Here is a 14611-nt window from a genome sequence, read left to right as displayed (position 1 = left end):
TTATTGGATCATAATGGAATGAAATTGGAAATCAACAACAAAATAAAAAAAAATTTCTCCATCACTTGGAGCCTAAACAATATGCTACTTAATGAACAATGGGTTCCAGAAGACATCACAGAGGAGATTAAAAAATTCTTATAAGTAAATGAGAACATAGACACAACATATCAAAATCTCTGGGACACTATGAAAGCAACGCTAAAAGGAAAATTCATTGCATGGACTTTATTTCTTTAAAAAAAGTCAAAAAATATATGACCTCACCCTACATCTCAAAGACCTAGGAAAAGAAGAACAAATCAGTAGCAAAAGCAGAAGAAGACAAGAAATAATTAAAATTAGAGCTGGAATCAATGAAATAAAAAAAGGAACAATATAAAAATTGACAAAACAAAAAGTTGGTTCTTTGAAAAAATAAATAAAATTGATAGACCCTTAGCCACGCTAATGAAGAGAAGAGAGAGCTCAAATTACCAGCATACGTGATGAAAAAGGTAATATCAAAACTGACACTACAGAAATACAGAGGATCATTAGAAATTATTTTGAAATCTTAAACTCCAATAAAATCGAAGGCATTGAAGGCATTGACAGATTTCTTAAGTCATATGATCTTCCCAGATTGAGTCAGGAAGATATAAACAATTTAAACAGACCAATATCAAGTGAGAAAACAAAAGACGCCATCAGAGGCTTACCAACCACGAAAAGCCCAGGACCGGATGTTTACACAGGTGAGTTCTACAAGTCCTTTAAAGAAGAACTAATACCAACACTCTTCAATTTATTTCAGGATATAGTAAAATAGGCAGTCATTCCAAACTCATTTTATGACGCCAATATCACCCTGATCTCCAAACCAGGCAAAGACACATCAAAAAAGAAAACTTTAGACCAATATGTCTAATGAACATAGATGCAAATTTCTCAATAAAATTCTGGCAAATCTAATACAAAAAATTTGTGCACCATGATCAAGTGGGATTCATCCCAGGGATGCAAGTTTGGTTCAACATACAGAAATCAAAAAATATAACTCACCACATCAATAGACTTAAAGGTAAAAATCATATGGTCACCACAATAGACACAGAAAAAGCATTTGACAAAATACAACATCCAGTTAAGTTTAAAACACTAGAAAAACTAGGGATAACAGGAACATATCTCAACGTTTTAAAGGCTATCTATGCTAATCCTCAGGCCAACATCATTCTAAACAGACAAAAGTTGAACGCATTCCCTCTAAAATCTGGAACAAGACAGGAATGCCCTCTCTCACCACTTCTATTCAACATAGTTCTTGAAACATTGGCCAGAGCAATTAGACAGATGAAAGAAATTAAAGTAATACACATAGGAAAAGAAGAACTTAAATTAGCACTATTTGCTGACAATATGATTCTATACCTAGAAGACCCCCAAAACTCCACCAGAAAATTTCTAGAACTAGTAATTGAATTCATCAAAGTAGCAGTATATAAAATCAAAACCCATAAATCAAAGGCATTTCTGTATATCAGTGACAAATCCTCTGAGAAGGAAATGAGGAAAACTACCCCACTCACAATAACCTAAAAAATAAGATAATTGGGAATCAGCTTAACAAAAGAGGTGAAAGATCTGTATAATAAAAACTACAGAAGCCTAAAGAGAGAAATCAAAGAAGACCTTAGAAGATGGAAAGATCTACCTTGTTCTTGGTTAGGCAGAATTAATATTATCAAAATGACTATACTACCAAAAGCACTATACATATTTAATGCATTTCTCATCAAAATTCCAATGGCATTCCTCATAGAAATAGAAAAAGCAATCATGAAATTCATATGGAAAAATAAGAGACTCAGAATAGCTAAAGCAATTCTTAGCAGGATAAGTGAAGCAGGTGGCATCACTATACCAGACCTTAAACTATACTACAGAGCAATAGTATCAAAAACAGCATGCTATTCACACCAAATCAGTCTTGTAGACCAATGATAGAGAATAGAGGACACAGAGAGTAACCCCCCAAATTACAATTATCTTATATTTAAAAAAGGTGCCAAAAACATGCACTGGAGAAAAGAGAGCATCTTCAAAAAATGATACTAGGAAAACTGGAAACCCATATGCAACAATATGAAATTAAACCCTTATCTTTTACCTGCACAAGACTAAACTCAAAATGGATCCAGAACCTAGGAATGAAACCTGAAACTCTGTGCCTAATAGAATAAAAAAGTAGGCCCTAATCTTCATCATGTGGGATTAGGCCCAACTTCCTTAATAAGACTCCTATAGCACAAAAATTTAAAGCAAGAATCAATATATAGGATAGAATCAAACCAAAAAGTCTCTTGAAGCAAAAGAAACAATCTGTGAGGTGAACAGAGAGCTTACATCCTGGGAGCAAATTTTTACCCCTCACACATCAGATGGAACACTAATCTCTAGGATATATAAAGAACTCAAAAAGCTAAGCACAAAAAAACAAAACAAAAACTCAAAAAACCCAATCAACACATGGGCCAAGGACTTCAAAAAACACTTCTCAGAAGAGGATATACAATCAATCAAGAAATTGCTCATCATCTATAGCAATTAGAGAACTGCCAATCAAAACTTCTTTAAGTTTGGGCTGGGGATGTGGCTCAAGCGGTAGCACGCTCGCCTGGCATGCGTGCGGCCTGGGTTCGATTCTCAGCACCACAAACAAACAAAGATGTTGTGTCCACTGAAAAAAAAAAAAAAAAAAAATATATATATATATATATATATATATATATATATATATATATATATATATATATATATAAATTCATTCTCTCTCTCTCTCTCTCTCTCTCTCTCTCTCTCTCTCTCTCTCTCTCTCTCCCTCTCTAAAAAAACTACTCTAAGTTATTATCTCACTCCAGTCATTATGACAGCTATTATGAAGACAAACAACAAAAATGTTGGCGAGGATGTGGAGAAAAATCTACACTCATACATTCCTGGTTGGACTGCAAATTGGTGCAGCCAATATGGAAAGCAGTATGGAGATTCTTTGGAAATCTGGGAATGGAACCACCATTTGACTCAGGTATCCCTTCTCCTTGGACTATACCCAAAGGAATTAAAAACAGCATACAACAGGGACACAGCCACATCAATGTTTATAGCAGCACAATTCACAATAGCTAAACAGTGGAGCCAACCTAGATGCCCTTCAGTGGATGAATGGATTTAAAAATGTGGCACATATACACAATAGAATTTTATTCAGCAATAAGAGAGAATAAAATCATGGCATTTGCAGGTAAATGAATGGCATTGGAGAAGATAATGCTAAGTGAAATTAGCCAATCCACCAAAAAAAAGCCAAATGTTTTCTCTGATACAAGGAGGCTGACTCATAGTGGGATAGGGAGGGGGAGCATGGGATGATTAGATGAATTCTAGATAGGAAAGAAGAGTGGAAGGTAAAGGGAGGGGCAGGGGATTAGAAAGGATGGTGGAATGTGATGGGCATCATTATTTAAAGTACATGTATGAAGACTTGAATTGGGGGTCAACATACTTTATATGCAACCTGAGATATGAAAAAATTGTGGTATATATGTGGGATAAGAATTGTAATGCAAAAAAACCCCAGAAAGTAATTGTGTTAAGGCATGAATTAGTGTGAACATACTTAATATACAAAGGTATGAAAAACTGTGCTCTATATGTGTAATAAGAATTGGAATACATTCCACTGTTGTATATATGTAAATATATAAAATCAATAAAAAATTCATATGCCATTCTCACTACAGAGCCCTTCCAAGGGCAGAAGTTGCATTTTTTAAAAAAAATTTCCTCTCATATATGAAGTATTAGAAGATTGTGCCATGAGAGAAAAACTTAAAAAGTTTTAAAAGTAATGCAAAGAACAATGCTGCAACACTATTTTTTAAAAGATGGATACTTGATTTAAAATTATTGAACCTGTATTTTATACCTCCTTATTAAAATTTTGAGAACAAGATACAATCATTCTGTGTCACATTACTAGGCAAACTGTTGAAGTACTGTTTTAAACCTCCCTGTATATAAAATTATCATGAAGGATGTAAAACCCATAATTTCCTTTTTGCTGTATGCATGTAATGAAATTGTAGATAGAAGTGTATTGCATTAAAAATGAACAAAAACTAGACACTTTTACTATACAAGACTGCTGATGAAGAAATGTGTTTGTGTGTGTGTGTGCGTGTGTGTGAGTGTGTCTGTGAAAGAAGATATCACAGGGACAAATGAGTTGTGGCTTTGAATTACATGTTGTGTGCCACATGACCTTAATGCAAATTTGCCAAATTTGATACTGTAAAAAAATTGATAACTGTTATAATATCTGAGTAGTAAGTTTTTAAAAAGTTTTTAAAAACATGTAATCATGGACTAATTTTGGTTGTTACAGTCATCAATGTCAACCCAAAAAATTCAGAGGTAAAAATTATGTGTGATCGAAACACCAGTTGACAGACAAACTTAGAGCTTTATTCTATTCAGAGAAGGCAGATGCATTGGAAATTTTTATTTTTTTAATACTGGAGATAATTGTATACCTATCAAAGTTTTTACAAATATGATTTTTTAATTTCCATTCTGGACAACAGTGGTCAGCAGAATCATCAGTTGGCACCTTCATGGTGACCTCTCCATCACCTTGTCTCACTTGAACTGTTTTAATTTTATGCTCTGCAGTAGTCAATTATTTGTATTCAGCTAGTTCTCCTTTAATGTGCCACTGCTCTGTCTTTGTGTTACACATTCTGTTGTTTTGATTTATTTACAATACATGCTGTGCCATTATGATTTTAACTTTGTTGTGTTGGTTGAATAACTTGTAATACTTAAATGCTTGAGGTCACAGTGAAAAACCATACCAGTATTTCTTTCAGCTCCATTTCAAATATATTTATTTGATACTAGTATTTCTTTCAGCTCCATTTCAAATATAATTAACCTGAATATTTTGGATGTTTATCAAAGGTCTTTTATGAGGAAAGTAAATTTATGAAATAATAGATGTGTAACATATATGAGTAATGTTGGCTTTGAACAAATTTTGAAAACTTAGTTGACAAAATATTGTATCACCTGAAAAGAAGCATGAATTTTGAAATCTGAATGCCTTGGTTCTCAGTATTATCATTCTTTTTTCATATATATATAAATTATCAATGGACCTTTATTTATTTATATGAGGTGCTGAGAATCAAACCCAGTGCTTCACATATGTGAGGCGAGTGCTCTACCATCGAGCTACAACCCAACACCATCATTCTTTTTTAAAAAAATGTTTTTAGTTGTAAATGGACTCAATGCCTTTATATATTTTGTTTATTACGTGTGGTGCTTAGGATCAAACCCATGGCCTCACATGTGTGAGGTAAGTACTCTACTACTAAGCCACAACCCCAGTCCCTGTATTATCATTCTTTATTGAATTTATTTCTTATTAAAGTATATAGTTTTTAAGACATTTTTTACAGTATTATGTAACTTTTAGCATGGTTAGATTAGAGTGATGCTCATATGTTACCATAGAGCAGACATTTATATTTTGTCTAGACTTTATTATATCAGTATTTTTCATGCACTATATATATACAGCAAGCAACCTATTTCCAATGAGAAACATGTCAGTTAATGTATTTAAAGCCATCTTTAAAAGTTTGTAATGTATGTTTTCCAACTTGTTTTATATGTATGTGATGTATTACAAAAAATATTGTTCTTAATTGAAAAAAGGATATAAAATGTAAAACCACAATTTTTCATAAATGAATATTGCCAATTGTTTCCCAGCCCTTTCTTATATTGGGTGTTTTGACTTGAGATACAGTTAGCTAATGAATGGATAAATTAATTAAACACTTATGAAATTTAGTTGGGATTTAACTTAGCTTGTAATTTAATTATTTGTTTCTTTATTGCATCCATTCACCCACATCAATAATTTAGTGAATGTTATAATACCAATCTAAAAAACAACCAAAAAAGCAAACTGAGGGGCATGAGAGGAGAGGAGTGATGGTGATGGAAGTTACCAGGTAAAATCTCTGTAATTCATCAAGATCTGCCTCAGGAACATATTCCTCTTTTAGTGTGTGTGTTTTTAAAATTTGTTTTAATTAGTTAAACATGACAGTACAATGATCTTGACATATCATATTTTTGAATAAGATGGGGTATAATTTCTCATTTTTCTGAGTGTACAGGTTGCAGAATCACATTGGTCATGCAGTCATGTATATACATACAGCAATACTAATGTCTATTTTATTCTGCTGACCTTACTTTCCCTCCTTCCCCTCCCCTCCCCTCCCATCAGTTCTCTCTACCCAATCTAATGTGACACACTTCTTTTTTTCCCTCACATCATCATACATGTATTCTGTATAACAATGAGGGTCTCCTTCCATCTTCCGTGCAATTCCACTTCTCCCTCACTTTCCCTCCCACCTCTTTTCCCAAGTGTGTTTTATTTTACAGAATGAATTTAAAAAGCAACTGTTACCAAGTAAATATAATTTAATATAAAAATTTAACATGAATTACTAATATTAAAATTATTAAACAAAGAACATATAAGTCTGCAAGTTCCATACAATATAGACAGTTATGTCTTTGGAAACGAAAAACAAGCTCCTGCTCCGAGTCTTACAGGTTAATTTCAGCTGCTGTGCACTGCAGGTATCATCTCTCCTGTGTCCCAGGGCCAAAATCTCTGCTCTCCCAGGTGTCTTATAGGGTCTATAAAACAGAACAAGGTAAAAAGGTCACTTGGCATGAGTTGCTGGCCACAGAGAGTGGCCAGGACCACAATTGTCCTCGGGAAATGCAAGATGAACTTGGGCCCTGATCTCTCCTGGGGTCTGGGCAGGGGGCACTGAGGCTGGTATGCTGCCCTCAGCTGAGGGTGTTGTCTGTGGGAAGAGTGTCTATGAATGTCCTCAGGAGGAAATTCTCATGGATATTCACCTTCAGAACCTTCTGAGGCTGCTTCCCTAGAGAGTGAACATGAGGCAATGGGAAGAGTTCTCTAGGACATTTGGGTGTAAAGGCTGAGTAGCATACATCTGGGACCCTGAAGAGCAGCATCTGTGATGACACAGGGTGGAGCAAGGACCCTGGCTCCTCCAGCCCTACCCTCTGTAGTGCCATTCCTCAGAGAGCTTCCTGCACTGATTTTAACCAAATTGTACCTTCCCTTGCATGGCCATGGTCACATGCAGCTATGGAACCTTCAGTGCTCTAATTGATTCTTATGGATTGCAACAAAGTGCAACAAAGAAACTTACGAAAGCAAAGGAGAATATGTGGACTGATTTGACCTCTGCTCTCCTTCCCATTCTTTCCAGACTCACATTTCCTCTTCCTAAACTGCTTTATCACCTTTGTTGCATTGAGCCCACATATTAAAACAGGAGAGGGCCCCTGGAAACAATTCATGTTAGGGGACCTACATTCCAATTGTGTAATCTTGACCTAGGAATGGAAGGATACATTCATGCATGCTCAGAGCCAGCAAAGGCAGGAGAACCCAGCTATTCAGTGGTCGGTAAAACAGAACCAGATTGTTTGTGTCTCATGTATCAGGCAACAACTCAGTATTTCTGATGCTCCCTACAACTCAAACTCAGTGTATGGGTATGCAGTATTACTCAGCATGATTCAGTGGTGTTGCCTGTGGTAAAAAAAAAAAAAAGTAGGGAAAGACTAAGAATGTTAGTGCAGAGAGATTTAACAGACATTTAAGGTCCAAGGACCTCAAAGATCTGGATGAGGTAAGCACCTTTAGAAAAGTCATAAAATGTGGGAAAGATGAAACATGGGAAATCTACAGAGTCTTTACATAAGAAAGAATAATTAAGAGAAACCAATAGAAAATCAATTACTTGCAGATTTCTTGTCCTTTTTTCCTCCTTCTCATCCTCTGAATCACTTTCTATGTTTTCTCTGTGGAACATGGCCGTGATGGTGATGATGTGGCCTTAGAAAAAGGAAAGGCAGAGTTAAAGTCAAGGTGAGAACTTAAGTTACTCCTGTTCCTGGTGTTCTAGAACCCACAGTCAAAGCTCTCCATTCTTTTTCTCGTCTGCATTCCTGTCTCCTGGCCTCCATCACCTCACCTCTGCAATGAGAAATAGATCTAGCATCCCAAGAGCTCTTTTCCAGTTCACATTCTGCCATTGTACTTGGTAGGGATTCTGTGTCATCCTGTTCCTCCAAGAGGCAGCCACAGTCTCCCTGATTTTCTGCACTTAGGCCTCTAAATACAAGCAAATTCAGATTTTCCTCCTAGTCCCAGGGCTTGGGAATTAGACGAAGACTGGAGGTTAGAAACATGTTCAAGGAGGAACTTCTCCCCACTATTTTACAGGAGAACACAGTGGCCTGTCCAGGGAGCACATAAACAATTTTCTTTAAGTTGCCCACATTTGGGAGTTCATTTTCAACCAGAAATAGACAAAACACAGAAGAGAAAGTGCTGCTCTAAAAGGATAACAATCAGAGGGGAATTGTGACTTCTTACTCACTGCTTATCACTAGTGAGAGCTTCAATTACAGGTTTGCAAAGTGCTTCTAAGAAAGTACGCCCCACTAGATTCTTTCCATTGTGGGTCAAACCTAAAGTGCAGATCTTATTTCTTTCATGCACAATGCCAAAAAATAATCAATAATGAAAGCCAAGCTACTTGATGTTTATTAGAGGCAAATTTAGGACAGAATGGGACTTAACATGGAAGATTGTGTTTACCTGGCAAAGCAAAAGTTGTCTTCTTATGAACAGGATGTCAGAAGGTCTACTAACTCTTCTTTTATGAAAATAATACATATTTCTGTTTTTTTTCTATTTTATTCCCATTCCTCATTTCCCACATGAGTAGGTGAACTCAAATCTTACCATGAAACCTTTCCCATTTTGTCATACCCAAAGGGCTGTTCCTACCTGCAGGCTCTTCCTCGTCACAGCTTGAATCATAATCTTTGCTCCATGTCCAACCTTTAGAGACACAGACACCATCAACAGAGTTACTTAAGATTGACTCATTCTTTCTTCTACACAACTAAGCTTATGATGGTTGCTAGGGTTGGATGTTTTTTTATCCCACACTGAATTGTGTGATTGAGGCTTGGTCCTCAGTATGGCCACGATGAGATTTGTGAAATCTGTGTGAGGAAGGGTCTGCTTGGAGGTGTTGAGGACATTTGATGGTATGAGAGTCAGAAGTAAGAATATAGATTTCTCAAACCCTTGTTAGATCCTGTTATATAAGAAGAGCAAATGAATCAACTGATCCCTGCTGGCTTCGTGTCTCCCCATGTGATGTCTCTCTCCTGCACCTGCATCCATGCTGACACCACCAATCATGCAATGCAGCTAAGAGAGTATTCACTAAAGCCAAGTGTTTGCCAGTGCCATGCTCTTGTATCTCCAGAACTGTAAGCTAAACACACCCACCTGTATAATTTATTCAATTTCTGGGTTTCGTTATTGGAAAGAAAAATATAGTGATACTAATATTAATAATCAGGATCATCTTCATCTCTGTTCTGGGTTCTCAGACACTCTCTGAGTTCTGGGGAGTCAGAGGCCTCAAACAGCATGCTGCAAACAATTGCAAACCTTCTAATGAGAGAGTGGAGCTGTAAGGAGTCAAATTTTAACTACTTTCTTCCATTGGAACATTATCCCTCTCTCATTGAAACAGACCAAGCTGACATGCAAACTGTGATGCCAACAGTTTCAGGAATATAAACTCACAGAACATACACTGTGCCATCATCAGAGCAGCGGCCCAGAAGAGAATGGCAATGTTCTCTGCTTTATGCACATGGGTCTACTGGCCACTTTGAAAGTTTTGTATTAAAATTAAAATAAAATTAAAAATAATGTTATTTTGGATGGCCAAGACCAGGAGTTCAAAGATGAAGCAGACAAGAATTTCCTGCCCCTGGGTTTCCTTGGACAGCAGTTTGCTAGCATGTTCTCACTCCTCATACTCCTCATTTATAAGTAGACTGTGGAGTCAGATTGTTAGCATGTTCTCACTCCTCATACTCCTCATTTATAAGTAGACTGTGGTGTCATGCAAAAGTGAAAAGTGCCAGGAACTCTCTGAGGGCCTGAGGAATCGACATAAACAAAGTCAACATTAAGATCCAGATGGCTCCCCTCAAAGTCAAGCACATCCCACCTAGAGCTCATAAGAAATGTGTGTGAAATGCTTGGACACAATGCTATCTTCTTAACTTCCCTACTGATTCTGGCTGGTCCTGGTCAGATCCCAGGTGGATACATGGTTCATTGTAGAGCCCCACATGTTGAACAAGTGAGATCTTAGCACACAGCTGCATTTATCAAATGATGTCATGGACTAAGATGAAGACACTCTGCCCAGGGGGGAGTTCAGGGATGAGAAGGAATGATGACCACAGTGGTTCTACCCTCACAGTGACCAGTCAGTGTCAGTATCCATGTATGTATGAATAGAAGGACCTAGACAGCATTTGAGACTGACCGTATGAAGACCTATCATATATACTGTCAATGTGATATCCTGCAGGCCACACAGGGGGCAGCACAGACCTAAACTAGGGATCGGACACCACTGCTGTGCTGAGCTGGACCTTCACTAGAGCCCACCTTTTGCTCTGTAACTAGATGAGCTGCAATTGTGCTGATCAGGACCCATGAAAATCCATCCAGTTAAAACATGTTTCTACAAAGTAGTGTCTACAAAAAGACCCAATAAGGTAGCTTTCAGTGTCAGTTGGAACATGCAAAGTAAGACCTTCCTTAGCTACAGTAATCTCTGGCCTGTGCATCTCCTCTGTCTCAGATGCCCACCATAAGTGAGCATAGTGCATTGTTGGACCTGAGGGTCACTGTTAAGGATTGGCCCTGTCCAGAAACTTGTGCCTAGAATGGGGATTGGAAGATGAATTCTGACACCTCTCACAAAAAATGTATATGAACGTGAAAAATTTTCATGAGTGAAATGTTGTGAACAATCACATGCACTGATTAAATATAGGACCTACTGACAGGTGAGGTTTGCTATTAAATGAAGTTGCTACTGGTGCAGTGAGAGGAATGAAATGGAGCTTTTTCTTTATAGAGTGTCGTGAAAATTTTCTGGGTATTGATGGGATATGTTTTGCATGTTAATTGAGGGATTGGTGTGGAATGAACTGCACACATGGAAAGTTAACAGTTTGATCTATTTACACATATACAATATCATGATCTAATGGAGATGGCTTTTTTTGTTTAAACATGTGCACATTGGCATGTTGGCATGTATATATCTAGAGAAACAAACAAATGTGCAAAAACGAACACAGAGTCACACTCAGAATCATGTTGCATGAATGCACACAGAGACACATGTATAAAACTCTCATTGACCTAACCACTTTGCTCAACTCATACAGGTGCTTCAAGGAAATATGCAGAATGGCCATAGATTTTTTTTTAATTAATTTAGACCACAAACCCCTCACTTCTCATTCTCAAGGAGGTAGTGGAATCACTGAGACTCTGCACTCAAAAGGAAGGAAGACTCTCTGACCCTTGGCATCATCTACATTTTGCAACAGGAAGAGAGTGAGGTCAGGATACATACCAATTATGGATCCTCTTGAATCCTCCTGTAAATACAGAAAAGGAGTCACTATGAAGATCAAGCCATGCTCTGTCCTGTGTGCACAAGTCTTTTGTTTACTTGGTGACATTAGAATATCCAATGAGAATGTGGGCAAATCAAGGGAACAGATAGCAAATGTACTCTCACCAAATGACACAAGCTTTTCTAGGGGATTTGTGTCACAGGTCTATATTAGGTGATAATTAAGGAATTCGATGGCCAGGAGGGAAAACCATAGCCAGGCACAAAGCTTGTTATCATACAGTTTGTAGTTTATACTGTTTCTTGTTAATGTTGCCTTCAGTGAGGTCTCATTTGGCAACAGACACCCTGAGGAGAATCTGCACACTCAGGAAATTGTGTATGTCATCTCCAGGAAACCATGTCGTATTACAAGAGAAAGAGAAACTAAAGAGCAACACTTGAATTTCAGAGGAAGATAAGCAATCTTACCATGGCTTTTGATGGGGCCTCCTGACCCATGCTTTCTCCAGGAATGAACTCCACCATGTCATTTGGGGGAACTAGGAGGATGCAGAATAATGATTAGTATACTGATTTAAGGCTTATGAATAGTTCATGGTATTTCTTGATATGGACATCAGTGAAAATATACAGCAAAGATAAGAACAAGAATGAGAGATGGCCGCGAATAGAGTGCATCACACCCCGTGTACCACATCACTTCACAGGTGAATACAGGGTTAGAATGACAAAAAGCTATCTTGTTAGGAATTTCCAGCAAAATTGGGGTGCACCAAAAACTAGAGGAAGGATTTCCATCACCGAGGACCAGTTACTGAGTCTCAAATGCGAGCCAACTGTGTGACCAGAGATCCAGGCTGACTGATCCTCCACCCGCCCTGCGGCCCGCCCCGCGGCTACAGATGGGGGGGTGCCGCCGAGAAGTGACCAGCAAGCAGAGAGAAATGGCGCTATGGATTCTGTGGAGTCCTGCCGGCTGTGCCCTCACTGAGCTCTGGGCTGAGTTTGGGGTAAGAAAGCAGTCCAGTTCTATCCCCCACAACGGAAAGTCCACCAAGGAAGCCAGCGGCCACCATTTTGGAGAGCTGACATCACCATTGCCAGGTTCCGACAGATTGCCACAATAAAACAGCATGAACAACCAGACTACATATAACTTACTAAATGCAAATAGATGAATACTAAGAATAAGTCTATAGTCTGCCTAAGCCCTTAAATGCCCCCAAGTACTCCTGTCTATTTTCTTGTTAATATCCGCCTGCATTTGAGTAACCCCCCAAAGAAGCTAACATATACTAACCTCCATACAATCAAATCACAAGACCTTAACATAAAATCCTAAGTCCAAACCTCAGTTCTGTATATGCCATCAAAATCTGAAGGCCTTTAATGAAACCAATGAATTTACCTTAAATGACAATTAAATCCAACATCTCTAAATATTGTCTCCTAACACAAAGTAGAGATAGTGGAACTATAAAAACCAAAACAAATTTAAAGGAGAAAACAGAAACATAGCAGTCAAACAGAGTTGGAAAGTAACTTGAGCACCATGAAAAAAACAAGGGAAAAAAGGAGCACAAACAATGCAGGACAACTAAAATACAAAGGAGAACCTAGAGGCACCAGAAAAATGGACTGAGAAAGAAGTCAAGGCATACCTAATTCCGATGGAATGGAATCTTAGAGAAGACTTTAGACAGCAAGTTCAAACAATGAAAGTATATTTTGAAAACGAATTAAATAAGCAAATTCAAATGTCAAAGAACGAGCTCTATCAGGAAATAGAGATTTAAAAAAAAACAAACAGTAATCCTAGAAATGCAGGAAACCATAAACCAAATTAAAAACTCAAACGAGAATATTACAAATAGACTAGATCAAGTAGAAGCCAGAACATCCGATAATTAAGACAAAGTTTATCAACTTGAAAAGAATATAGTCAACACAGAAAGGATGCTTAAAAGACACGAGCAATCTATCCAAGAGATATGGGATGTCATAAAAAAACCAAACCTGAGAGTCATTGGGATAGAAGAAGGTATAGAGGTTCCAACCAAAGGAATGAACAATCTATTGAATGAAATAATCCTAGAAAACTTCCCAGATATGAAAGATGGGGAATGGATTGCCAAATCCTGGAAGCCTACAGGACCCCAAACACTCAAAACTGTAATAGACCAACTCCAAGACACATAATTATGAAGATATCCAACATACAGAACAAGGAGAGAATATTAAAAGCTATGAGAGAAAGGAGGCAAATTACATTCAGGGGTAAACCAATTAGGTTAACGGCTGATTTTTAATCACAGACGTTGAAAGCAAGAAGATCCAGGAACAACGTATTTCCAACGCTAAAAAATAATGGATTCCATCCAAGAATACTGTATCCAGCAAAATTAAGCTTCATATTTGACAATGAAATTAAAATATTTCATGATAAACAAAAGTTAAAAGAATTCGCAGCCAGAAAACCAGCACTGCATGGCATCTTGAGCAAAACACTACAAGAAGAGGAATTGAAAAACAGCACCCCAAACTAACAGTGGGAGGTAACTAAGTAAAGGGAAGGAAAAAAAATAACTAAAAGGAAAAACTAGCCATATTAAATAAAATAAATAAACAAGAATGACGGGTAGTACTAACCATATTTCAATAGTAACCTTAAACGTTAATGGCTTAAATTCACCAATTAAGAGACATAGGCTAATAACCTGGATTAAAAAAACAAATCCAATTATATGCTGCCTTCAGGAGACTCATATGATAGGAAAAGACATACACAGACTGAAGGTGAAAGGTTGGGAAAAATCATACCACTCACATGGTCCCCCGAAGCAAGCAAGAATGGCCATACTCATATCGAATAAAATCAACTTCAAACCTAAGTTAATCAAAAGGGATAAAGAAGGACACTACATACTATTAAAAGGAACCATCCACCAACAAGA

The 14611-nt window shown here is 37.4% G+C and overlaps 1 long non-coding RNA gene across 1 annotated transcript; it reads right to left on the bottom strand.

Annotated features, from left to right (window-relative positions):
- Positions 1-7989: 7989 nt before the first annotated feature.
- On the bottom strand, positions 7990-12226 carry LOC139707146 (uncharacterized). The gene is made up of 4 exons (XR_011708686.1): positions 12126-12226; positions 11652-11676; positions 8972-9025; positions 7990-8011 (listed from the first exon to the last, which is right to left on the bottom strand). It is a non-coding gene; the product is annotated as an uncharacterized lncRNA (long non-coding RNA).
- Positions 12227-14611: the final 2385 nt, after the last annotated feature.

This window comes from Marmota flaviventris, chromosome 9 (genome assembly GCF_047511675.1).
Source record: "Marmota flaviventris isolate mMarFla1 chromosome 9, mMarFla1.hap1, whole genome shotgun sequence".
Taxonomy (NCBI): Eukaryota; Metazoa; Chordata; class Mammalia; order Rodentia; family Sciuridae; genus Marmota; species Marmota flaviventris.
The sequence above is the reverse complement of the archived record's forward strand: the minus strand, read 5'-3'. Positions and strand labels throughout refer to the sequence as shown.